This window comes from Zeugodacus cucurbitae, chromosome 2 (genome assembly GCF_028554725.1).
Source record: "Zeugodacus cucurbitae isolate PBARC_wt_2022May chromosome 2, idZeuCucr1.2, whole genome shotgun sequence".
Classification (NCBI taxonomy): domain Eukaryota; kingdom Metazoa; phylum Arthropoda; class Insecta; order Diptera; family Tephritidae; genus Zeugodacus; species Zeugodacus cucurbitae.
The window spans coordinates 57,289,525-57,315,832 of NC_071667.1; positions in this window are offsets into that span (position 1 = coordinate 57,289,525).

A 26,308-nucleotide genomic window follows, 5' to 3' on the forward strand; every position below is an offset into this window, starting at 1 on the left:
AATTAGGAAATATTAGAAGTATTTAGCTTAAAGTACTTAGGGTCTTGGAATAGTTAAAATAAAATTAAAAAAGTGTTATTCTTTGTCCAAATCGCAAAAGTTGTCGAAAAGTTCAAGGTCTTTCAGCATCACTGTCGCCCGTAGAGCTCTTCCGAATATTTATACAGTAACCGCCATTGTCAATATATAATTTTTTCACACTTAAATGCATGTTTATAAAGCTTGAGAGAGAAAACTGAGATTCCCTTTTAAAACCAGAATAAATTGCCAAAGTTAGACACATTTTGTGACCTCTAGACTGATCTAACCACTTGAAAGATATTTAGTAGCAGCATATATGAGTTTTTAGGATCTCCTAATAAGCTGAAAAAGATATCTTCGGCTTACTCAAATTCCAGTTTGAAAGAAAATGCAAATCAGATGTTACTTATTGTTGAAAATTTCTAACACAAAATACATTTCTTGCAGCGTTGAGCATTCTTTAAGACAAAAATCTGATATAAAACACAGTAAAGCATTACACTAAATATCCGTACAATTTGTCAATAAGTGCAATTGTGAAAATCAGCGTTGCACCATTCCCACAAATCGATATGTGCCAAAGAGCAATCATACGATTGAGATGACTCAACAGTTTTGTAAACTATTCGCGAAATGTTTTTAGAGGGCATATGGAAAAAACATATTATACATATCTAATAACTCAATGTACGACTTTAAATGGGTATGTACAGTTGTGTTCATGAAAATAGTAGTGCCCATTAGTTATCACACCCGAACTTATTGCCACTCTACAGAAGGACTCAACAGAAGGATGAAGAATGTTCTTTCGAATAATATTCGATAATAAACATTCCCTGTTAAAATTGAATTTCCTCTGTTTATTTCTTTAAAAAAGTAGGAAATCTCGAAATAGATCACACTTTATTTGGGCGTCTTCGATGACTTTGTATGTATGTGATTGGCGTTGAACCGTTTATGGCCGAATCGATGAGAGCGCGCCACTCGTCTCTTTCCTTCGCAGTTCGGCGCCAGTTGGAGATCCCAAGTGTAACCACCTGGTCCCTCCAACGGAGTGGAAGCCTTCCCCTTCCTCGGCTTCCTCCGGCGGGTACTGCATCGAAAACTTTCAGAGCTGGAGTGTTTTCGTCCATATGGACAACATGACCTAGCCAGCGTAGCCGCTGTTTTTTTATTCGCTGAACTATGTCAATGTCGTCGTATAGCTCGTATAGCTCATCGTTCCATCGTCTGCGATATTCGCCATTGCCAATGTTCTGAGGACCATGAATCTTGCGCAAAATTTTCCTCTGATGTTGACATCGTCCACGCTTCTTCACCATAAATCAGGACGGAATGATAAGCAACTTGTAGAGTTGGATTTTGGTTCGTCGAGAAAAGACTTTACTTTTCAATTACCTACTCAGTCCAAAGTAGCACCTGTTGGCAAGAATGATTCTGCGCAGGATTTCGAGGCTGACATTGTTGGCGTTGTTGATGCTGGTACCCAGACTAAGACTTCGAAGTTATGACTGTTAACAGTGACGTGGGAGCCAAAACGCGAATGCGCCGACTGTTTGTATGATGACAGGAGAGGAGGAGTCTTGTCCTCATTCACCTCCGGACCCATTCGCTTCGCCTCCTTATCCATGCGGGAAAAAGCAGAACAAACGGCGCGGTTTTTGCTTCCGATGATATCAATATCATCGGCGTACGCCAGGAGCTGTACACTCTTGTAGAAGATTGTACCTTCTCGGTTTAGCTCTGCAGCTCGTAATATTTTTTCCAACATCAAGTTAAAGAAGTCGCACGATAGTGAGTCACCTTGTCTGAAACCTCGTTTGGTATCGAACGGCTCGGAGAAGTCCTTCCCGATCCTGACGGAGCTTTTGGTGTTGCTCAACGTCAACTTACACAGCCGTATTAGTTTTGCGGGGATACCAAAGACATCGCGTCATAAAGGCAGCTCCTTTTCGTTATGTCGAAATCAGCTTTAAAATCGACAAAATGGTGGTGTGTGTCTATGACTTTGCGGCCAGTTTATTTGTCTTTCCATTATTTTGGACTCCATTCTTGGTTTATTTCTCAGTTTTAGCTAACTTGACACTACTTACATTTCAAATCTAATTGAATTTTCTTATCAGTATTAATTCGATTTTAGCGCAAATTTTATATTATTTTTTGCCCCAAGAACGCTTAAAAACACCACTACTATTTTAATGCACACAACTGTATGTGTGTATATGCCGCACAAATATGCACAATTATAAGCGAAGCAAAGCAAAGATCTAGCTGTAGTTCACTTATATACCAGTTAACTATACTATATATGTATATAGTGTGTTCGGCCGATATTCACATATATGTATGTATAAGTGTGTATGTCTGTGTGAGCACAACTACATTTGAATGTGGTGCAGTGCGGGCGGGAGCTGAGCGCAACTGAGGAGATGCGCACTTCGAAGATGCGGTGCATACATATACTTTACAGATGTATGTATGTGCGTGTGTATATACAGTGAAATTACTTGGAAATAGATATTCTTGGAATACATGAAGTATATAGGTATATATATAGCAGTATATATATATATATATATATAGTTATACTGTAGTAAATATCTATATGTATGTGCGTGTGTGTGTGCGTTTGTAATCACAAGGTGTGGCGGCATTACTGCCAACGCAAAACAAGGAGCTTCCAAACGCAGCAAGCTATCAGATTTAACAGCAGCAGCAGCAGCAGCAGCAGCAGCTGGCCGATGCTGCGGCCATAAATAAGCTTTTGTTGCAGTGCTGCACAAACGCATTCGTCATATTACATAATATCCTTGAACTTGAGCGGCAATGTACATATGTATGTGTGTATTGTGGTGGAGAAGGAGCCGCAAGGGTGTAGAAAGGTGGTCTCTAACAAAGTGGAATTTCTGGTGCTCGCCTGTTCGCCTGCCGGTTGATCGGCTGCTCCGTTGGTTGTCTATCTGTTCGTGCTGTTTTCTGTCTGTCTGTCTGCCAGTATGTTCGCCACAGCTTTGCTGTTGGCTGTGCTCTTTGGGTCGCTCGGTTTGTTGGTCTCTCGGTTGGTAGGTCTTCCAAAGAGCTGCGCTGCAATGCACCGTGCCCCCCACCTCACCAACTGGCCTTCACTCTACACTAGCGCACTAGTGCTGCACTATTGTTGCTAAGCGGCGGCGGTGCGTTGCGTGGCATCTGTTTGTATGCATGTCTGCATAGTATTTCGCACATACAGTAAGGCTCTTCGGCTGCAGCTTCGTCAGCGTCGCTTCAGCAGAACCACACATTTCGTTATTTGAAGTTACAAATACAGACACAAGTATATGTGTGTGTGTGTGTGTGTGCTTGTGTTGGTAGTTGTGCTTTTTATTGCATGTATTGTTGTTTTAGTTGTTGCTGTTGCTGCTTTTGTGTGGAATTTCAGGCTATTTGCTGCCACTGCTGCTACATTTCGGACTCCCTGTTGGCATTGAAAATCGCAACGAACACGAACGAGCGAATCGAATTTATGAATACACAAAATGCGCTACACACACACACAACAACAACAACAGCAACAGCAACAACTACATACATGTATACCACAATAACAGCATTTTGCAAATTGCAATGTCTGCACTGTGCAAATATGTACATATGTATGTATATGCCCAGCAAGTCGATGTATATACGTAGAGCTCATGAGGAGTCCACCAGCCAGCGGCTCAGCAGTCAGCAGACGTCAGCCAACCAACCAGGCGGCCAAACGACCGAACGAAAAGCGATCGACCAACTGAACAGCGTCAGATGGTTGCAGTCGTCGCTGCCACCGACCGGACGTCGCGGCGGACCCCATGACACAGTGGTACAGTTGCGTAAAATCGAGACAAATTGGAAAAGAAATTACGAATTGGAATTGCATTAGAAAACTATTAAATTAGAAAATATAAAAAAAAAATTAAGATTAGATTTTAATATAACTGTGAACCCTCAAAGTACAGTGGTACAAAAAATACAGTTACAAGAGAAGCGTTTATAGATGAAGTAGAAAAAGTACGAAATAAAATATTATAAAAAAAAATTTATATTAAAAATAGTTAACAGTGCAATATGACATGAGTTTCGAAAAAAAACAGTGTAACTAATACGCTTCAACACAATATGTAAAGGGTATGTGTGTGTGTATATGTATACGTGTGAGCTGAGATGGCGGCACTTCCTTTGTTTGTTCCAACTGAAAATGGCACGCGAAAATGACATCAACCAGCGCTGTGGCGACGGTGACGGGGGTGTTAGAGAAGGTAAGCGGACCCATAACTACAGACACAACGATTAGGGAAGTATGGAAGAGGCACACACGTCAAACGTCAAACGTCAAGCAACTAATGTTAAAAGCAAAAATTCAATTGTACAACAGAAATTCGCTTGAATTCATTTATATATACATATATGTATGTACACATACATATATATATGTATGTAAGTGAAATAGAGATAATTACGATCAAATAACAATGAGATTGAATGAAGCTAAACTAATAGCTAGAATATATGTACATATATACTATACATATGTAAATGAAAACCACAACCAAAGTGAAGTACATATGTAAATACATAAACATACATATGTATATGTATGTAAATATTTACATACATGTATACATATGTATTTACTAACACAAAATAATGACTGTTAGAAGTAATAACTAATCGTTCAGTTCGCTTATTTTTACACAAAACTATTTTATTTATACATATACATATGTATATTCAAAACGCATATACATATCTACATATGCATATACAAAGTTATATACTCATTAGACTACGCTTAACTGCTCCTTAAATTTATTTCTAATTTCTTTTTTAACGAATATTCATTTCTTTTATATTCGAAATTGTTTGTCTTCTAAAATGAAAACAAAAAGAACGAACTCATAAAAATGCAAGTAAGGAAGGGTTACACTCTCGCAATTTATTTATTTATTGTTATTAAGATAACACACATATTGACCCACATATATTCGGCCAATAGAATAACGATAATCATCATATGTGTGCTGGAATGATTCCTGAACCGAGCAACATTATATCAAAGATTTTACACTCACCTAATTTAGCTAAGATACCTCATATATTAACCGTTATATACGGTATAAAGTCCACCGGAATTTTTAAAATCGATATATAAGATATTGGGGGCTATAGAAAGTATTGACCTGATTGATTGCTTATTTTTGGCACTAGGACACACTATTAAAAGAGAAATAATTTTTTTGAATTTCTTTAAAATGTCTGAGAGATTTACATTATATTTTAATTTAAAAAAAATTATCCATTTTCGTTATCTGGAGACTTCAAAAGTTCCCGATATATAGTTTTTTGATCCAAAAGAGTGTGACGCCACGCCCATTTTCTTTTTTATGCCACTTTGAGTGTAGCTCTCCCGTAAATTGTGCCAAAGAACATGTGTACTAATATGTGTTTCATTAAGATATTTCAATTGCACGGACAGATTGGCAGGCATCCGGTTTTCATCTCGTCTCGCCATCCTGATCAATTTGATATATTGAACCTTATATCTAGTATACTCTATGCAACATGTTTCGAGAAGCCTCGAGAATTGAGACTTTTAACATAGGTGCCATAAATAGAGATGGGCTAAATTCAAGCGTGAAATACAAATCGTATTTATCTTCCATTTTTATATAAAAAAATCGGAATATTTTAACTGAATTAATATTTTTCACAGATCAGCGAAATAGTTAATAAAGCTTTACAATAATAATAATAAATAAGATATATTCAATTTGATTTCTAGCGGAATTCGTCTCATATTTTAATGGAAGGTTTTCCTATAACATATTCTTTCATTAACAGAATTCTGAAATATTGCTGATGGAGTTTATTGGTTTTTAAACCACAATCGAGATCAGTTTAGTTAATTAAATATTTTAATAATTAGAAAAAATACTGTTGTAAAAGAGATGTCTAAAACTATGAAATTCACCTATTTTATGAGTCAAACCTGTATCCTCTATCAGTCCTTTGAATGTGTTTGTGTCAATTCTTTAGGAAATTCAACTTATATGCAATTGCCTTCCTTCTTAGTCTTTTCAAGAATATATTAAATATTCTTTCAGTTGAGTGATTGAAGCCCTTTTCTATCTGAAACTTGACAGCCCTATATATGAACAGCAATATTTTTTTTTTAAAATACAACTATTTTAACGTTTTCTAGGCACTCACCATTTTTTTAAACAATAAGTTGTTCTCCAGGTCTATATCCGTAACCAAATAAGTTTTCTGTTGACGATCGTAAGCTCTTTTCCAATAAAAAAATAACCATATTATGGCAGATTACATGGATGTGTTTCAACAACCCTAAAAAAATTTAGATAAGTGCCGTCGGTAAAAAAAAGTTAAAAAAAACTTACTACAAATATGAGAATCTTATGATCGCTTAGAGGAAGGCGAAGAAGAATCATCATCAAGCACTTCCTCCTGCAATGTTCAGCTTTCTAATCAGACTAAGGTTAAAATACCTCTGTAGGCACACCTTCGACGAATCCAGCGAAGTGATTGGACATTAGCCGACTTAAGAACTTATAACAGAGTCCCAGCGCTTTGTCGAATCATGAGGGTCTTGGCGATTCGTTAGGAGTATTTGGGTGTCACAAAAGACATGCGATGCTGTCTAAATGAGATTATCTATAGGTGCGGATGTCTACCCCTCGACCTAACCTACCCTAATCTATCATCCCAGAGGATGATTATTGGAAATTATTGTGTAAAATGTGATCTTCACTGATATTGATCTTTCACAATGCTCGAGAGACTATCACTAAAATATGAAATTTCGGTGTTCCCACCAGCTTCTAACTTACTAACTTCATAACTCAAAAATTTCTATATATTTTGAGCACGTCAATTGGTCAGTTCAGATTTTTTACACTGTAATATATTAGTCGGGGTTGTTATATGTTTTAGTTAATAAAACTAATTGTTGCATCTTATATATTATTTATAACCTAAAAAGTGTACAAATCATCTCCTAAAACCTTTCTCTCGAAAACCAGAAGACTATGATAGTCCCTGATACATATACCCATAAAATCAACCCACTCATCTAACATCTCTTTCGATATGATCCCACCCGTTGTTTTGAAGGAACCATGTACTGAAACGTCAGAAGTTACCGACGGCATTTTCAAATTATATAACTCTAAATTGAGTTCATTCTCTCAATTTTTAATAATTATTCAATATTTAAACTTTTGATCATTTGGCAACTGGTAGAAGAAATGTCAGGTAAACAACTTATGTCCCAGTAAATATTCTGAAAGGTTTCCTGTCTACAAGACAGAGGTAAAGGCTCAAAATTCAACTAACATATAAATATCCAAGATAATTTCAACTATTAGCTTCACGTAAGCTTGAAGCACAGCAATCATTCTATTTACATTTTTTCTATTTCTGTGCAATTATTTATATTTTGCTTTTCGTTTATTATTAACAACAACAGAGTTCCCTTTTATTTATTTTTTGTGGGAGATCCAATTGTGTGATTCCCAGACCATTGTCTAAAGTTAGCATTCAAGCGTTTTGGGCGTTGTGTGTGGTGGTGGGGAATGCTTTGAGTCTAGGTTAGGAGAGCAAATCGAGCCAACTGCCAACTCACAGCAAAATAAAATGCGAAAGCGAAATGAAGAAAATAAAGCAACAATTCAAAAGTAGAAATAAGAATTGTATAATTTTAACCATAAACAGGCACAAAAAACACACAGGCACACACACATACACTTGAACTTGAATGATGATGGTTAGTAGAGTATGTAACCATGGCATTATACTCCACTATATATAGTATATAAAGGGTGATTTTTTAAGAGCTTGATAACTTTTTAAAAAAAAAAACGCATAAAATTTGCAAAATCTCATCGGTTCTTTATTTGAAACGTTAGATTGGTTCATGACATTTACTTTTTGAAGATAATTTCATTTAAATGTTGACCGCGGCTGCGTCTTAGGTGGTCCATTCGGAAAGTCCAATTTTGGGCAACTTTTTCGAGCATTTCGGCCGGAATAGCCCGAATTTCTTCGGAAATGTTGTCTTCCAAAGCTGGAATAGTTGCTGGCTTATTTCTGTAGACTTTAGACTTGACGTAGCCCCACAAAAAATAGTCTAAAGGCGTTAAATCGCATGATCTTGGTGGCCAACTTACGGGTCCATTTCTTGAGATGAATTGTTCTCCGAAGTTTTCCCTCAAAATGGCCATAGAATCGCGAGCTGTGTGGCATGTAGCGCCATCTTGTTGAAACCACATGTCAACCAAGTTCAGTTCTTCCATTTTTGGCAACAAAAAGTTTGTTAGCATCGAACGATAGCGATCGCCATTCACCGTAACGTTGCGTCCAACAGCATCTTTGAAAAAATACGGTCCAATGATTCCACCAGCGTACAAACCACACCAAACAGTGCATTTTTCGGGATGCATGGGCAGTTCTTGAACGGCTTCTGGTTGCTCTTCACCCCAAATGCGGCAATTTTGCTTATTTACGTAGCCATTCAACCAGAAATGAGCCTCATCGCTGAACAAAATTTGTCGATAAAAAAGCGGATTTTCTGCCAACTTTTCTAGGGCCCATTCACTGAAAATTCGACGTTGTGGCAGATCGTTCGGCTTCAGTTCTTGCACGAGCTGTATTTTATACGGTTTTACACCAAGATCTTTGCGTAAAATCTTCCATGTGGTCGAATAACACAAACCCAATTGCTGCGAACGGCGACGAATCGACATTTCACGGTCTTCAGCCACACTCTCAGAAACAGACGCAATATTCTCTTCTGTACGCACTGTACGCATTCGTGTGGTTGGTTTAATGTCCAATAAAGTAAACTGAGTGCGAAACTTGGTCACAATCGCATTAATTGTTTGCTCACTTGGTCGATTATGTAGACCATAAATCGGACGTAAAGCGCGAAACACATTTCGAACCGAACACTGATTTTGGTAATAAAATTCAATGATTTGCAAGCGTTGCTCGTTAGTAAGTCTATTCATGATGAAATGTCAAAGCATACTGAGCATCTTTCTCTTTGACACCATGTCTGAAATCCCACGTGATCTGTCAAATACTAATGCATGAAAATCCTAACCTCAAAAAAATCACCCGTTATAATAATACAAACCTACAGACACAATTGTGAGCGGCGTATAAAATTTATTACGGAGAGCTTTTCAATCATTAGAGATGCATAGAGAGAGTCAACAGGCTCAGCAACTTACGTACATAAATACAGCAATATTAAAGTCCACGAAGAGTCGTGCTCCTTCGTTCGTCTGAGCCATGAATGGGTGTTAGTATACCAACAGGCGTACAGTGCAACAAAATATTTTTTTTTTTTAATTTATCTTTACACTTCAGCTTAAATAAATTCAGTTTGTCCAGATTAGTTTGAGATTGAGAGTTTGAGAAGATAAATACTTTTATTAAGCAGACTAAAAAGGAAGTATACTAAAATATATATTTTTACACTTCCGATTTTTAATTGAAAAAAAAAAAAAAATAATACGGTGTCTTTTTTTGTCTTTTGCTTGGCTACAAAATTAAAAGAGAGAGATATTAGGTTTAAAAATTTTATATACAAACCGGATGTTTGAGGTACCAGTTTCATCGATTTTGGACCCAGTGTAAATCTTTATCTGAAGCTTGATTGGATTAGTTTTTTAAGGTTGCTTTCTTAACTTTTAAATAATTCTAAATGACCGTCTCATATTTATGAAAATAGTTTCGTATCTCTAATGAGGAGGAACTACTTAAAATATAAATCCAATTTAAAAATATTTTTTTGTTTAACCGTCGTTTTCAGAATATAGATACGGCTCAGTACATAAAAAAACTTTTTTCTCAATTAGGGCTTGATGATCCCCAGATTTTACGAATTTATAGTCGAATCTTAAACTTAATTTTACAACCTTTCTTTAACTGAAATTCTAGTAAGTCTTTAGGATAATAGATGAATTGAGATTTTATGTGAAGGAATAGAACTGAGCTCGTGGATAGTAATATAGTAACCAGGTCACTTTCACTTGGTCTCTCCAACGGAATGGAGGTCGTCTTCTTCCGCGGCTTCCTTCAGCGGGTACTGCATCGAACACTTTCAGAGCTGAAGTGTTTTCATCCATTCGAACCTAGCCAGCGAAGCCGCTGTCTTTTTATTCGCTGAACTATGTCAATGCCATCGTATAACTCGTACAGCTCATCGTTCCATCGTCTGCGGTAAAATTTTCCTCTCGAAAACTCCTAGTGTCGTCTCATCTGATGTTGACATCGTCCAAGCTTCTGCACCATAAAGCAGAACGGGAATGATGAAAGACTTGTAGAGTTTGATTTTGGTTCGTCGAGAGAGGACTTTACTGTTCAATTCAAAGTCCACTCAGTCCAAAGTAGCACATGTTGGCAAGAGTGGTTCTGCGTTGGATTTCGAGGCTGATATTGTTGGTGGTGTTAACGCTGGTATATTTTATTTACTATTTCGAAATTTGTAATTTCAATTATGAATTTAGTTGCTTAAAACTATTTTTTAGTTTGATACAGAGATAACTTTCTTTGAGAAAATATATGTATGGGTATATGATATTCCACTTCAAGTTCTGATAGTATATTTAATTAGATAATAGGAATACTGTTTTCATTGATTGTAGAACTAGATTTTGAAAGAATTCAGTGATCGAAATTTATTGATTTACTTTATTCTATATCCAAATAATTGGATATGGAATCTGGTCATCTTCGATTCGCTTATTATTTTTTAACTCTGTGCTCTTTTGAATAAGTTTACAAGTGGAAAAAACAATAAAATTACTAAATTGAGTCAACATTAACCTAGAATATGTGAATACCTGATTGGAGTGGCTTGCTCTGCTATCATTATTTTTTATACCAGTTTCATTTATATCAGTTGGTTGTTCGATTCGCCACTCGTTTAGACCAGTTTTAAAAATTTGAAGTCTCGATGAAAGTTGGTGACAAAAATATGTAATTCGTTTAGATAAAATATATTTTACTACATATGTGGTGTGTTCAAAAAATAACGGGAATTGTAAAATTTAAAATTTCACTTCCTTGATAACTAGTATACCCATTGAAAGGAAGTCGAAAATTGGCAACACTGTATAAAATAATATCAAATAATAATTATAATTTTTTTGAACACATTATTATACCATAATTTGAACCTCTTTACTCAATTATTTTTAGCTAATAAAAGATATATAACATTCTAAATAAATAATGCACAGTTTTTGAAAAGCTTTCACTTTAGCTCAGTGTTACTGTAGTAATTAAAAGAGCCAACGCGGTTGAAAAAAAAACACCTTTCAGAAAAAAAATTATTGCTGGGTGTATAAAATGCGCTTGTGCTGGAACTTGAACTGCCTTATATTTTTTATTTAGTTGCTTTTGTTGTTACTGTACGAAATGACAACACTGTGAGGCGAATATAACTCTTGTCTCACTTCAAAATATGGCAAAATACAGTATAACGTGGAACTAAGAATTGACTTTAAATTGTGCTCTCAACAAATTAAAGCGCCTCAAAACCTTTCCATGCATACATATTTACAAATCTAGATACATACTTACATACATATATGCATACATATATATATATATACATAGAATACATACAAACGTTCAATTACATGATCCACTCAAAGTATTAGCTTTTGAAATTTTTTAAATAAAAGTGAAATACGCTATAAAACCTACATTTGTCTGTATGTACATAGGTATGTGTGTGTGTATATGTGCAATGTGCTCATCATAATTTTGCAAATAATGTCGAATGTCGAATGAGAGTGAAAATTTACAAAACTATCACCACAGCGAGCAATAAAAGAAATAATTGTAAAAGGCGAGTAAGTGTAAGAACATTGAGAGCAATAGCAGCAGCAGCAGCAGATATAAAAATAAGTACATAAGCGGCGCACACATACACATACAAACATATATATATAGGTGTGTGAGTGTGCGTGTGAGCTACACGTGAGTGTATGCAGAAAGATTACATGAAATGCTATTAAAAAGTACAGCACCACTGACTGAGTGGCGCGGAGGCAGCGGAAGCCCGTAACACACCATCGATAAAAAGCAGCAACAGCAACAGCAACAATAACAACAACAGACACGATTGCCAAGTGCTATGCATGTGTATTAGTAGTACATATACATACTTATGTACATGCAGGGGGGCGAGGAATGAGCTTATTCCCAGTTTCGCCCGAATCGTGCGCCAGTAGGAAGAGCAACAACAACAACAACAACAGCAATAGCAATAGCAGCAGTAATGCTAACGACGTTGGCGAGGAGCGAGATGTGTGGAAGTGGAAAACTACGAATTGCCAACGAGCAAACCAGTCAAACGCAAGCAAGCAACAATAACAACAACAACAATAATAATAGCAATAATAACAGCTACAACAGGAACAACAGGCGCATCAAATATATATAACAGTAGCAACAATAACAACTACAACAACAATAATAGCAATATGTGTCCATGTATGTATATTGACTACAGTAAACGTCGGCAGCGCCGTTGACTGCGTCCAACGTTAGTCTATCAAAACGAACGATGGCAACGAAGTCACTGGCGACGACGTCGCCGCAACGACAAGGTAGAAAATTGAACTTTCCATTCGGTCTGCTAGCGACGACAGCGGCATTGAGAACTGAAACTTTTGTGCGATCATACCGCATCGCGGCTGCGACGACAAACCGGAGCGCCGAAATTAGAGTATATTCTTTGCTAAAAAAGTGTTTAATAATTAATAATAATTTTTAATCTTATTAAAAAAAAAGAATACTCAAATAAACAGTTATAAAATTGAAAGTAAAATGGTTTTTGGTTGGTGAAGTATGCATATTTAAAGGAGCCGTGGTGTGCTGCGAGTCGAGCCGTGTACTGCGCATTTATGCTGTGAAAGTGGCAAAGAAATCACGCGAAACGTTTGAAAAGCAGCGAGTACGTGTGTAATAAACGCTTGAACAAATACGCAAAACGCTTTTGAAAAACAAAAATTTTGTCGAAAAAATTGTGTTTTAAGTTGATGAGATTAAATAAATAAAAAGTAAAATATTAAAAAAAATTAAATTTTAAACATTTAAAAAATATAAATATTGACACTCATAACAATAAAACAATAACATTAGTAATTGCAAAAAAAAAGCAAAAAAATTTGTGACAGTGTAAATTTGGAAATTTTTGACAAACAAATTAATGAATTATTAACAACACAGAAGAGTACAAAAGAAACAAATCGCGTGGACATAGTAGCTAGTATTCCTTGAACAGCGCACAACCCTTGGCAGCTATGTAGCTTCACCATGGCGGATGGACGCGCAAAGCTTTTTGTGATGTGGTTGCGCGTCAGCAGCAAACAAGCACAGCAACAACAACAGCGTTTGTGGCAACACAACAAATAGCGAATTCAAGCAGTGTGAGTAGATTTTATTGCGCCGCAGCAAAAATTTTTCATATTGTACACACCTAGTACATTTGTACTCACTATCTTACATGTATATTGCTATTGAAATTGTTGTTGGTGTTGAAATTATAACTGCCCCCCCCCCATCCCTTCAAAAAAAAAGCGACAAAAATGTGAAAAATTACGTGCGGAATATGCTAAATTTTATAGTTATGAAATGTGCAGAAAAGTGTTTCATTTTGTTACTTTTAAGTTATTTCCGTCGCTTTCTCAAACATACTGTACATACACAATTATCTATTGCTACTTCGAAACTGTTGAAGATCGCATAATTCATAGGTTAGAGCGAGTTTGAAATTTGTATTTGTTATGCAGTTTATATGCGTGAGTTTTGTGTAAAAATTATAAATTTCGGTGTTATTTGACTTTCAGAATCCTATTAGCGCCTTCAAAAAATTTTTTTTTTGATTTCAAATGTTCCATATTTTGTAGTTGATTTGTAATTCTTCTACACAATTTATTTAATAAATTTCAACATTTTAGGCTAGCAAGCCAACAGTTTGAGGCAGTAGTCTGCTTTACAGGCTTCAAAAATTCAATTTTTTTTGTTTTGTTTTAAATCTTTTGCAAAACTATCCAAGAATATGTCTTTAAAATTCCAGAGGCCAATTCGACATATTTTCGAAGCTAGACCAGTTATAATGGCCGAGCGTCGAGCAGGTGAGAATGCTCAGGCAGACCTTTAAAGCGCGTTTTCTCAAGTTCTCATTTTCACAAGTGTTGGAAAACGGTGCCGGCGATAGCAAAAAGTATATATGTCCGATCGAAAAAAACCAAAGTGATCTAGCTTCAGTATTAAATTATCTTCTATTTGAACTAAAAAAGTTGGACAAAAGTATTATTTAAACTACTTGTTTTGCAACTTAAAGTCAATTTTTTTTCACATTTCGAAAAAATTTGGAATTTTATAACTTCTTTGGTATTTTTTTAGTTCATAAAGAAAAGAAACTTATAAAAATTAAAAAAAAGAATTTGGTTCGACTGTTTCAGTAGCATCGCACGACCTCCATCACCGGCACCGATTTACAAGTGCAGACTCCAGGCGTTCCAGAAAAATACTTACAACTTTGAAAAAATTTCAATATTTTTTAATAATAAATATTGTTTTTTAAGCCTTAAATATAGTACACTATCGCCTTAAAATTCCATTTACCGCAATCATTTCCTTCTCTTTCAAAAAAAATTGCTAAAAAAACGCATTTTTTCGGCTTCTAAAGCAGATTACTGCCTTAAAAATGCGGTCCAAACTAACTGCTCCAACGCGGATAATGTCACTGAAATTGTCTTTTCAATTATTAAAATTTATGGATTTGTCGAATTTTTAGTCGTTGAAGAGTTAGTTATAATCCTGCTTTAATTACTTCGTGTAACTTTTTCCTATTTGTAAAAATATAGAGCATCTTATAAGACCGTGGTATTACAAGCAAATGAAAAATCGCTAAAGATCGCTTCGAAAATCGAGTTTGAGTAGTGTTTCGAGAAGATATTGAATAGGAAGTATTTCAAAGGCAACAAAATTAATCAAGACGAGTGAATAAACATTTTTTTTCAATAAACGAAAATTCCCGTTAATTTTTGAACATACCTCATTTTACAGTACTGTGTCTGAACAAAATATATAACCATTGATATTCAAATTAATAATAAAATTATATTTCTTTATTATTTTTACTTAAAATCATTTTTTAAATATTTTTAAGCTAATATTTCGGGGCCGCACAATACGATAATTTGAAGGAGATATCGTTAGTGAGGCCTCATAAACTCTTAAAATTCATGCTCAGCGCAGGCATCCTAAACGAAGACTAATACTCAGGAAATACGTAAAGGCACTCCATCTGGTATCGCCAAGGACCATAACTGGTCTATGCGTGGCCTGAAGGCCTACCAGACCAACCTCACCTAACCTAAGCTAATATCAAGTTTAAAGCCAATGCTAATATATTGATTCTTCTGCACGATATAATCTGATATGGATTTTTGTATTTTCTTTATATTGAAATATAGTTGAATTTTTTGCCGTTTTTAAATTTGTTTCTTCTATACAAAAACATTAGACTTTGAATAATTTAACTCATGAGGCACAAATTGATGAAAGTCAAGTTTTATTTTACATCTATTCTTAGTAAAATAGAAAAGTACCTAATAACCTAGTGTGAAGATTCTTTAAAAAATATTTATTTGATAATTTTAGGACAAGCTTTTAACATAAATTTGTTTACTCTCGCAATATGTTGCAAAGAGAGTAATAGTTTTATTCACATAACGGTTGTTTATAACATTTAAAACTAAAGAAAGTGATCATGATGACGAGTAGAATTGAAATACGGCTGATTGTTTGAAGAAATCGGGCTATAACTTTTCAAGAATTATTGACTTGAGATTTTCAGTGTAAATGTGCGACTTTTTACTGAAAATTACTGTAAATATTTTAGATATTTTATAGAAATTAACAGAGTTTTTTTTTCTGTGCCAAAATTTTTTAAAATCGGATAATTTCTTCCCCAAATTTCTGGTAGGGTTTATACCGGGTATAACAGTTAATATTTGAGATATCTTAGCAAAATTGATTTAATGCACAATATTGAATATACTGTAGTTTGATGGTGAAAAAAAGTGAAATCGGTACAGAAATTACCGCAGTCCCCACATACTATAAATAATGACTTTCGTTGTTCGTTTATGCAGAATATACTATATAATAGTAGAAGTAAAATTGTGTGTTATCTTAATAAAATTAAATAAAATACTCATTACGTACATATATGTTTTCATATAGATAAATAACGAATTGACTTGAATAAAGGGTTCACTGAAAAACTTTTGATATTTATTTATTAAATTATTTGCATTTGACCTTGAATTTATTTTTAAAATGTAGTATTTGTTATAAATAATCAAGTGCTGTTATTAAAAATCCTTTCTGTGATTTACAAAAATAAAAATCTAAAGATATTAATTGACGGAACGTAATCAACGAGACATAACACAGATAACGGTGCATGAGTGTTAAAAGCTCAAAGACGTTATGCAAATATGATATACAGATATTTTTATCGCAACAATTTAAATATTTAATTAGAATATATTTTGGAAAGATAGGACAAGTACATAATTTATCAGTCGAATAATTTGAATAATAAATAAAATATACAATATTCTGTATGCAGATATTTAGTAAAATATGGTGAAGTATCCGAATCACCTTGATAATCTAATAATAAACTAATGAGTAATAAAAAATATATAAAAATATATACAATATATACATTGAATTTAATTATTTGGTAATATTAAATTACCAAAAAATAAATATATAAATAAAAATTCTATATATATATAAGAAAAAAATTCCTACTTAATTGAAAAACATATAAATTCAACACTTGACATCAAAGAACTGAGTAAAAGTTATGTGAATAGTTTACCGTTTATTGCAGCTTAAACACCCCAAAAATAGCACAGAGACTTAGAATTTTAATTTATTTCTTATAAATCTCATCGTTTGACGTCAGCAGCCGGCGTGAATGCACATTCGAAACATTAATTAAGCAATTTAGTTAAACTAAACCAAAATTAAAAATAAATTCAAACCTGTTACTTTAAAAATAACTTTCAAACAAGACTTCATTGAATGCTAAAATAGTACAAAACTAGTTAAAAATAGAACATTTCACACACTTTCTATGGTATTGGGCAAACAATGCTGAATGACGTCTGATATCTGCTGAGATAAACAAAAAAACAAGATTTTTAGCAAATAACGGCATAAGCACGTTTCCTAACTGTGAAATCTACAAATTCGGTAGAAAGCTTAAAACCAAATTAATACTCGTATTTACTGAAGTGTCAATGAAATTGTTGTACTACGAGCGGCGGTGTTTTTGTTTCTCGCTTGAGCATGGTGAAATGGATAATTAGGCAAACAAGTTTGCATTCGCTTAAAAGAATTTCTAAAGTACTGTATCAAACGGGTTTAGTAACTTACTATTATATTAATAGATGGATGCATGGGTTTTGAATATAATTTCCATGCAAAGGAAATACAATTTTGATAAATATGAATTTTAAGAGAAGGATTTGAAATAAAAATTAAATAATCCCAAATAAGTCGACTTTCTTTCGAAATACTAATTATGCTGGGTGGCTTCCCTCAGATATGTGTCCAGGATCTTGAATAAATGGCATATTTTAGTCAGATGGGTCGTAGAAAAGACTCTAGAAATCTAACGCGAGTCGTAACCTTTCAACTTAAAGTCGTCAAAATCATTACAATAAATCGGGGATTAGGTAGTAAATTTTGAAATGTTGCATGAAGTTATATATTTAGAATATAGAATGGGATTCGCCAAAAAAATAGTACAATAACAGGATAATGATCCCAAACATAGCACCAAATCGGCAAAGAAGTGGTTGAAGGCCAATGCGGTTGAGGTTTACAGACGAAAAATTTTTACAAATTATTGACAATGTTAAGATAAGTTAAGGAAGTATGAACTAGAATGTAATTAAAATACTCCCAAGACTTAGTGCAATCACATCAATTGGGAATTACCAAATCGCGATCATTCAACAAAATACCAAGATTCGGGTAAAGAAAGGCTTTTTTTCTATGTAAAAAATTATTTTTTTATTCAAACTTTTTTCTGTCTTATAGTTACATGTTTAAAGAATAATTTTTAAAATTATAAAAAATGACAAAAGGACGAAAAATTGGAATTTTGGCTGACATTATTAGACACGAGTAAATTATATCTCGAAAACCTGTACAAAATTTCATCAAGATCGTTTGAGTAGTTTTCGAGAACATTCGACAACCTGATTTTGAACACACGGTTCCGAGAAAACCGCGTTTAAAGTTTTGAGTAACAATAATACCTGACCTGAGCGCACACCTTCCAAAGACTGTATTTCCGAAACTATTATTCGGATCGACTTGAAAATTTAGGATAATATTAATAAGCAAAAAAAAATATTTTTTGAACCCACGAAATCCATGTAACCCTTAAGGGGTTAGGTTTGTCTGGAGTCCTCAAAAAGACTGGAAGTAAAGAAAAAGGAATCGAATTTCTCTATTTCGGAAACGAAAAAAAATGTATAACGATAACTATATAGTATTTACTAGATTACAGTTAAAAGATCATATAGTACTTCCGAGTACCTTCGTCATCCGATTACATCGCGTTTGACGATGCATTTTTTAACGCTACTCTACCAATTGAAAAATATTTTTAAAACCATAAAGTCTACTTTAAGACACAAAAATCAAAAAAATATTTTTTGGTAAATTCTGAACTGGCCTAACCCCATCGGTAAGCAAAAGTGCAAAAAAATCTAAACAACCTCAATACTTTCTGTCATCCATAAGTTTGCTATGCATTTATATATAGCAAAAAAAACAATAACAAATTGAAGTAAACAAAAGCCAAGTTGCATAAAATTCCATAGAAATTCGTTGAATATTGCATGAATGAAATATTTTTGCTTCAAATGCCGCAATTTCAACGCCACCTACAGCTCATAATTATATACATATGTATGTGCATAGTATATGTATGTATGCCTGATTTTATGCATAATTATGTGCATGTGTTTGTGTTTTGATTAACGAAATACGCGATATCTACCGCCATAAAATGTATATTATTAATATAAAATTTGTACACAAAATTATATTCTAAAATACAAAAAAAAAAACAACAAAACACATCAGGCGAAGCCTTGAATGAAAAGAGCGAAACATTTGTAATGATGAAATGCCAAAAAAGACGACGACGGCGACGCGAGATCGCGAGTGTGAAATAATAAATCAAAAAGCATAAACAAAAATTCAACAAATTGCTTTACATACATATGTATATTATATATTATGTCCATATGTTTATTTGTGTTAAGAATAAAGCGAAAATTAATGCTCATCTGCGAAACATTTTAGCAAAAAGCAACAAAAAAAGTCATACATAAATAAATATTCATATATTTTTAAACAAATTCGCATAGACAAGCGGAACTCATCATAAACATATGGATATGTGTATGTATTATATTTGAGTTCTCAGACATTAAGGCATTCTAGAAAGATAGTTCTTAAAGACTAATAGTTCTCAATTATTTTAGTAATTGAGCGAAATCTGACATGTTTTGGGTAAAGGTATATTTTAAATTTAAAGTAAAAAAGTAAAGTTCTTCGTCTCTTCTAAAAAGAAAATTGTAGAAAATTTAATTAAAATTTCTCAAACTTGTGATCTTCTTTTATAAATAATTTTAATGATTTATGTAGTATTTAAGGAATTCCGAAAATACATTTTTACAAAATCTAAACGAAATTTTAAATACTTTGGAAAGTTGACGCCATTTTCCAAAATCGGAATATCTTTATTGGCTCAAAATTGTTTCTTCCTGGCATAGACCGGGCATCATACGAGCTTTTAAAGATAATTAACAAGTTAGTAGATATTGCCATGTTGTAATTTGCTATAACATTCGATACTTCTACGATCCTGAGCTCAAGTTTCCAGAACTAGTTATCATTACATATATTTTCTCAAAGTGATGTGTTAGCATGTTAGATTCTAGTAATCAATTATTTCCGAGATATGAGTCAAAATCGGTGGAATTTTTGGTAGAGCACCGTAAAATATCTAGATTATCAGCTATGAAAAATTCAAAACCTTTAAGTGTATATACAGATGCGGACACAATGATTTACACATCATTCAGTTTTCCACAAAAACAGTTGTATCTTGGAAATCATAAAAACTAGGTTATAGGTTTGATCCAAGGAAATCTTTATTCATATCTTAAGTATTTAAAAATAACAATAATTTAATAAATTAACTTTCCATTTTAAATAAATCTACCAAAATTGCATATTACTTCATTTATTCGAGGGACAAAATTATTCCGCACAAGGACTGTTAAATCAGCAGAGTTTCTAAAAAATATTTGGGAAATTTTCTATGCCGTAACTAAAACAAATCGACAGAACCAGAAGCTGTTGCTCAAGAGTTCTAAAGAGCGATCGGATTGCTCTAATGTCAACCGAGTCCTATGCACGAAATAGTGTTAGAGCTGTTTCACACATGTCAACTCCTGTTGCGGCAATTCTTAGTTTATAGGAGAGGGGCCGACGAAGAGAGGCCAGAGAGAGAAACAGAGTTGACATGTGTGAAACAGCTCTTACATTCTAATTAAAACTGAAAAATATCTTTTTCGAATAAACTAAAAAAAGTAAACTTTTAAGCAAACTTTTATTTTGAGGCACCCTGTTACCCCTTTTACTCTTCAAAAAAAAAAAAAAAACAAGAAATTGGAATTTCTGAATTTCAGTGCTACTTTATATTATCCAACGGATATGCGAATGGCAATAACGTCATAATTATTTAATTTCATATGCATGCTTAGGTAAACAATAACAAAAACATAAGCACACACACACACAGAACAGATTAAGTAATTAAATTGATTATGCAGAATAATGGGATCTTTTGTTTGTTTAAACGTTTTCTGACGACAATTTTCAACGACATACCTTAAACAGCAATGAAATTGCAGTTTTTATTTCATTTTTAAACATTTTCGCATTATTTATTTCTAGCTTTGTACTGGCTTTTGTCTTGCAAATTGCACATGTGTCCGTCTCCCGCGACTTCCGACGACACTTTACCCTGGGCGAAGAGAAGTGTGACTTAAACATTGGGGCGCATATGATTTCATACTAGTATGCGTTGTATACATGCATTCTTATGTATACAAAAGCAGTAAAATATCAAAATCGTATGAAATCATGCGTTCAGTCAAAGTAAAGTAATTTTCAATCTTAATTTAATGGCGCTATTTGCCGGCGAAGTTAGATGATTAGTCGGTTTCATTGTGTTCAAAATTATCTTCTCGTATTCACCGTTAAGGTATTGTTGGACATGACAAACTGAATTGACTTCAAGTTGGAACCTGATTAGAAATTATGTGACTGAGTTTCCATATGAGAGAAAGTAACTTTCGAAACAGACGAGAGCAAACATTTTCAAGTTTAATTGTTTCGAAGATTTTAGACCCGTTATAAATTTAAAAATGTTGTTTTTTTTTTTAATTAGAAAGGCATTAATCTGGGTAATTATTCTAGCTATTTGTTGGAGGCCCTTTGTTCAAAGACAATATCATCTTTAAGTCGGACTGACTTTTCAGCTTTGGCTAGATGCCGGTGAAACCATCATAACAACTTTCCGTGTATTTTTAGCACGATATACAATACATAAAAGGTTTTCCAAAAAGAGCGCTTTAAATAAAACAAAAACAAAGCCATTATGTATGGAACTCGATTTCTTTTGCATGGCCACCACGGGCACGGTTGAAGAAAGTCCAGACCCTGAAACCAATTTTCGACGGTTTTCAAGCATAAATCGGCCGATACTGCTGCAATTTCACGTTCGATATTCGTACGAAGTTCATCAATCGTCGCTGGCTTGGCGGCATAGATCATAGACTTGACGTAGCCCCTCAAGAAATAGTCCAACGGCGTCAAATCGCACAACCGAGGCGGCCAATTGACTGGGCCATTTCGTGAGATAACACGTTCACCAAACTTGGTTTTCAATAAATCGGTTGTGACAGTCGCTGTATGGCTTGTGGCGTTGTCCTTTTGGAACCACATATTGTCCAAGTCCATCCATCCAACCAATCCGCGCCAAAAATGTTCGGTTATCATTGATCTGTAGCGATTCCCATTCATAGTAACGTGTCGGTCGGAAGAAGCACCGCGCAATGACGTCGCCGGCCCATAAACCACACCAAACCGTAATTTTTTCGGGATGAAATGGCGACGCATGGAGTACGTGTGGATTGCTGCCATAACGCATATTTTGCCTATTGTCGAAGCCATTCAGCCAGAAATGAGCCGACCATAAATTGGACGTAGCGCTCTTAAAGTTGAGGCCATTGACTTCGGTAGTAAATATTAATAATTTCGACTCGTTGTTGGATCGTATATCTTTCCATGATGAGATGGATAATCTTACTGAAGAGAAATGTCAAAGTAGCGAGGAAAATCTGGCATCATTTGCTGTCCCTATCGGTCTATTTTTGTTGTATCCCTTTTCAAAACTGCCTTTACATACGAATATAGATTTTAAGGATATTTCTGATTTCAAGCTAATAGATTTCTGTAAGCAATACTTTTTAGGGGTAAGTTCAATCTTGATCTTGCCAAAAAGGCCTAAATAAAATAAATTATTCTGGAAAATTAACAAATTTCGCTCTTTTAGACTTTATTAAATTATGCAAATTTGCAAAATGGCGAGTACTTTGCCAATTTTCAGAATTATATTTTCAAGAGGCGCTGTAGGGACGCGTAGTCATTCAAGACCTATACTATAATCAAACCGGACCCGTTTGCATATTCGTCAAAAGTCTTTCATCTAAGCAACATTCTTCGAAATTGTTAGTAGAATATTGTAAGTCTAAAAACAAAAAAAAACAACAACATCGCTTCAGTCTCGCCTGACTAACAAACACAAACTAAGATGCAGCTTTTTCTCAAAAATTTTCTTTAAATGAAATTATTTACTGATGTTGAACGGAAACAATTGTATTGCTTTCATAAGAAAATGCACATAAAATAATTATAATTATTTATGACGCACATCAAACATAAACCGACATTTGTTAACTTACAAATACATATATACTATATATGAACGAAGGTGTGAATGTGTGCCTGAGATTGTATGTGTGAGTTCGGAAGTGTTCTTACGTCAATTCTAATGCCAAATAAGTTCTTTGTTCTACACTATTTATATATTATAAATGAAACTTGCATCTGAGGTGCATATATGTACATAAATGTATTCATAGGTAGATATGTATATGTATATTTATATATATCATATGTAATTATATAACATTTACTTTGATTTCAAAAGTATATTTAATACACAAAGGTATTATACGGGTATTTAATGAAGGCTGAGTCTAGAAATGTAAATGTGTGCTTCTCTTAATATACATATATAGGTATTAAATAATTTGTTAAATACATACATACATATGTATTTATAAACAAATATAGTTCCACTTTTAATTAATTAATAAACCATACTTGTGAAAAAATAACTATTTGCATGCTAGTTACATTCAAAGTTATATATTATATACACAAATATACATAAGCACATCTAAGTAGTAGCGTAGGTTCGCTCTCGTAACTGGTGATGCGCTTATAAGCTCATTTACTTATCGGTATATGGCACATGCTTTCATACTTAATTTCACACTTATGCACAACTGTATACTTGTTTAAATATGTATGTATGTATGTAAATGTGCTTGTAATTAAATACTTGCTCCCTTGGCGACACGTCACCGCCAGATTGTGCAACCATGTGGTAATTTTAGCCAAACAGTATCTAGTATCCTCTATCTAAACTTGTTGTGATATATTATCTCGATATTCTGTGCATTTGTATGTCTGTATGTGTATATATATAAATGCATATAATCGACTAGATATATAATCACATTTTGCATGCATGTCTCAATTAATGCGGCAAAAGGTACACAAGTTCTAGGTTGCCTTTTGTACTTATGGCGTTCATAATAGTAAAGGGTGGTTCTAAATTAATTAGAAATGAAATAAATTTATTCAATTTATATAAAATCGGATTTTCGAAGAAGAATTATGGTAAGGAATGAATTTAAAATGTTCTTTACAGCAAAAAGGAGGTCAGCTGTCATATGGATCAGTGATTTGATCCAAGATGATATGATACTACAAAAAAAGTATATTTTTTGATTTAGGTTACATTGGATCTGTAGCTTAATAGAAGTGTTTTGTGTTTCTAGAAAACTCCTTAAGTTACCCCGTTTTCTCCCAGACAGAACTTTTCACAAGCCTCTTTTGAGTCCAACTTTACACCCCCAGGGGCATTCGCCATAGACAGGAACAGGTGGTAATCACTTGACGCTATGTCTGGGCTATATGGTAGATGCGTTAAAACCTCCCATCCGAGCTCACGTAGCTTCTGACGAGTCATCAACGAAGTGTGTGGTCTGGCGTTGTCCTGGTGGAACACTAAACCCTTCCATTTGGCCAATTCTGGACGCTTCTGGTCGATCCCCTGCTTCAAGCGGTCCAGTTGTTCGCAGTAGATGGTAGAATTAAGCGTCTGGTCATATGGGAGCAGCTCATAGTGGATGATTCCCTTTCAATCCCACCAAACACATAGCAAAACCTTCTTGGCCGTCAATCCCGTCTTGGCCACTGTTTGAGACGATTCACCGGCCTTCGACCACGACCATTTTCGCTTGATATTGTCGTATGTGATCCATTTTTCGTTGCCAGTCTCCATCTACTTCAAAAATGGGTCGAGTTCGTTCCGTTTCAGCAGCATATCGCATGCGTTGATTCTGTCCAGAATGTTTTTTGCGTTTTTTGTGTATCCAGCCTTCTGCAGACTAAATAACCTTAATGTTTCTAGCAAACAACCCGGCAAAAAAGTATTAATAAAATGTTTTCTTTTTTTTTACTAACTTTTTAAACACATAGTTACTAAAAGAAATGCGCCTGTGAAGTATATATTAGCTTCGGTACAGCCGAAGTTAACTTTTTTCTTTTTTGTTCAACACTTTTATTACCAAAATCAGTATGATTTTCAATAATTGCATTCGTTTTGAAACAACAACACTGTATGCATGAATATACCTATAACTTTTTTCCGATAAATAAGGTCAAATAAATTACAGAAAAATACCAAACCAATGATTTCATTTTTACAATAGGCAACAAACTGATTTCATTATCGTAGAATAATTTTAAAATATATGTGCAATTTTAATATACCCACGACTATAAATTTAAGCTTTCATATACATCACTGCTGCATTTGCTGTGGATTATACGAATTGATTTAATGGCAATCGATATAGCATTTCGCACTCAGGTAATTACCGAAAAAAAAAATTATGTACTTAAACTGTTTCAATGCCCATCCGCAGTGGAATGTGGTATGCGCTTTTGTTGCTAGGTGTCTGTTAAATAATTCAAAAATTTTATAACAACACTAAAAAGTGAAAAATCAATTCACGTTTTCTTCGTTTTGTATGCAGTTAAATTAATGAGATCATTTGTATAGATACGACAAGATTGTTGAAAAAAAAACAAAAACAACGGGAGGGGAATATCAAAAAAAGATTGATTACCTAAACGAAATTTGCGAACTGCAATTGAAATTTAATGAGATGAGATACGAGTAAACGCGAACACAACGCAGCAATGCTTCGACTGCTTAGCTAATTAGACCTGAAATCGGGCACTTGCTCACTCGTAAAAGTTTAGAAATTTACAAATGACAGATGCTGATTGCAATAAATGTATTTAACAAAAAAGTAATTATAAATATAGGAATTGTAATTTATTGCCTTGTTTAATTAGCAATAAGTTTAATTAAATAATTCTATTTTTTTAACATTAAATTGCAATGGTTTAAATCTAAATATATATTAGATATATGTATATACATACATACATATATGAAGAATAATATGACTATAATTTTAGTAGACAAACAATCTGGTTAAATATTTACTCACTTTAATTTAAAAAATGTACTGTATTTTTTTTTCATACCGTGTTCGCCATGGCGTCTGAGCAACTACAAATTAATGAACGCATATCGCTTTGTAATTGGTCTGACAAGGAAATATTTGTCCTTGGAAAATCACGTTTTCAAATATTTTTCCTGTGAAATATATTTCTTTGAAATTTA